A 3,155-nucleotide genomic window follows, 5' to 3' on the forward strand; every position below is an offset into this window, starting at 1 on the left:
ATTAAAACTGGCTTCCAACTCCCCTAGAAATTATTTTTCTTTTATTTTGATGCCATCAAACCTAGAATGGTTTTGGATGCCTTGATTAATTCTCCTCTAAATTAAAAAATACAACAAAAGAAGAAAAAAGTGGCAGTCACAAAGCCTTTTGTGGGGCTTAAATGGTGTGACTAAAAACGTATCCTCCTCAACACAGCCAGCAAGAAATAAAAGTTTTGACTGGCTTTACTGGTTATGTCAGCCCTTGAAGAGCTGAGCACTGCACTGTTTCCTTTCTGGTTTGTGCCAGTAGGGAACCAGAAGAGCAGGCAGGAAAGGCAAGGGACTGCTAAGGGACCTGACTGGGATGAGAAGAGGAACCTGCAGTCGAATTCACAATTGATCATGGGCTTTCTGAATGTGAGCCCAGGAGGGAAACCGGAGCACTGGCCTTTCTCTTCTAGCTGTCAACTTTGAGGAGCCTTTATGTCTTTCTATAAGGGATACAACAGCTCGATACCATGTGGTATCTCAGATAGCAGTCCACAAGTTATTTATGGAACAGATGGTGAACAGCTTATTCCCTGCTCATCTCCTCCCAGTTGCCACGGTTTTACAGGGCTCCACCACGTTTCCCAGCCCTGGGTGCTGCCGGGACAGCTGGGAATCAATCTCCTAAAGACCACCCCATCTTGGCACTGCAGTGATTCAGGGCAGCACTGTGCCCCCCCAGTCGCTCCAATACAACCAAATCCTTCAAGGATAAGCCGCACTGGGGGAAGAGAGAAAGATCCTGTCTTCCAGGGCTGGGGATGGCCCTGAGTTAGGCTTCAATCCACCATCAACCAGTGCCACGTTTAACACCGTCTCCATTCATCAGCTCTGTCTGGCACCTCTCTCCTCGCAGCGAGGCAACTGAAGGTGGTCAGTGGCCGGGCAAGTTACAGACGACAGCAAACAGGAGTCCTCAGCTACTCCACTATCTCTTAGCAGGATGCATGATGGATTAAAAACTTATTCTTTCTGACAAAGATTGTAATGGGAACAGAAAATGGCTTTGCATGAATCCACTCCTCTGACAAGGGTTACAATGAAAAAGACAGGAGCTTTCACGGTTGCTGTGTTAGTACTGCAGATCTGTCTTCCTTTTTCTTGTCAGTATTAATGAAGAAGAAGAAAACAACAGTTGCGTCTTCTTTGGGGCAAGACAGATTTCTGGTTTGTTTTGCCATGAAGGAAATGTAAATATCTACAGATTTCTTCCCACACAACTGTGGAAATGCTCCTGCAGAACAGCTGAAAGCCACTGATGTACTGGCAAGCCGAAGGAAATACAACAAACTCCAAAGAGAAGCTATGCAGCATGCATCGAGCCTACCTAAGAAGCACTGTTAGCCAGAGACCCACCTTTCTGATTGCTTTGTGATGTCATGAAGTTATATGACTCAGTGAGTGATGTCATCTTTCCCTGTTGTTTCCCTGCTTGGATTGTGGAGCTGGCATCTCTCTTGCTTTCTGCAGCTGTCTTCCCATCACCATAGCTCATTACACCACATGTTACAACTGCAGCTGAGCTCTCAGCCAGCTCCTCTGCCCCTGCCCGTCCCCGTCCACTACAGAAGCTGCAGGCACACTGCCTGCTTGTGACTTCCTCCAAGCTGTAGCAGACCCAATTCGTGTCACGATGGACTGTAACACTCTTACCACAACAGTCGCAGGAGCTGAGACTAGGAATGGCACTCCAGGGTGTAGTGAGAAGACTAGATATAGGAGAAAATAAATACAGAAAGTGCGATGATGAGATGTGAATCCAGAATGAGAAGAATGAAAGCTGGTGGGCATCTATCCCTTCCCCCCATCTCTATGCCTCCTGTGAAACATACCCAGTTTTAGATGGCACCCGAGATGTATTGCACAGTATATTGTAGAAATAGTGTCACGCAGTTGATGGTATGGGCTCCTACTCTTTAATGTCAGTTTTCAAAAAAGGCAGCTTGTTTTGCTAGCTCTCAGACTATTTGAAAGGCTTGTAAAAATCTGTCTGTGCCTGCCTGAACACACCCAGAAGCCTTGACTCTTTTTAATTTTAGGGAAAAAAATTAATTTTTCCCTTTAGGGAAAAACTGGAAAACACAGCCAAAGTTGGTACAACCTTTCCTGAAGTACAGACAGATTTCAGAGAGCCCAGATCCTGCTGCTGTACAAACACCTCCTCCAGGCTGAAGAGATATCACGACAGGACTCCAGGCTGTGATCAAGAAGCAACGGCACATGGGGAGTGGAGTGATACTGGTATAAGAAAGGAGAGCCCATCCTGAAGCAGCCTGAGAAGGGAGCCATGTCAGGCAAAACTCATCTAAGAGCAGGTGTGTGCACTGGAAATCCTTACTTCTCCAGAAAGGACATCATTCTCTAATGGAAAGCTGCCCTGTTCGGGCTCCATGACACCTTGGTTCTGCTTCAGACTCAGACTTATTTTACAGTTCTGGGACAGCAGCCTTTTTTCTATTTTGTTTTTCTGTCCTGTGTGATCATCTGCGTAGTTTCCTTTTCCAGTTCATTAAAATCCACAAGGCATTTGATCCTTTCAAGATCCTGGACGGTATCCAAAGCTCCCAATAACACCAGGGAACCTTGATCTCCATTGCCTAATACATCCTACTTCAACATTGCAAACTGAAACGCACAATGCTGGAGTTGCAAAATGTTGTAGTTCAAAACTACACAACCAGGATTTGCAGAACTTTGCCATGAGTTTGGCATGTGCTAGCCCGTGATGCCACCAAAACCTGGGATCAGCTTGATACTCTTGTCAAGTCTGTATAATTACACCACCCTCCAGGATAAACCATCTCAGAGCTTCCAGGTGTTTGTCACAGCTCACACCCCATCAAAAGAAGACCTATCTCTACCCATCAATATTGTATACCCCTGTCGTGCCAACTCTTCTGCCAAGAAAGATAATATCTTGCCTTTGTCATTAGCCAAAGGTGAAAGGATGATCTTATGTTCTGTGGGGTCTATTCAGACATTACTTGTAGCTTGTATCAGAAATTATAGATCTATTTTTATCTTTAGCTCTGCTATCACATCCCCATGAAACCCTTGGATGGTCACTTTGTCTCATTACCTCGGTGGTAAATCAGGGCTGTAGATACCCCTGCTCCAAGTGGCAC

The sequence above is a fragment of the Aptenodytes forsteri genome, unplaced genomic scaffold, assembly GCF_000699145.1.
Source record: "Aptenodytes forsteri isolate BGI_AS27 unplaced genomic scaffold, ASM69914v1 Scaffold238, whole genome shotgun sequence".
In the NCBI taxonomy this organism is placed as follows: domain Eukaryota; kingdom Metazoa; phylum Chordata; class Aves; order Sphenisciformes; family Spheniscidae; genus Aptenodytes; species Aptenodytes forsteri.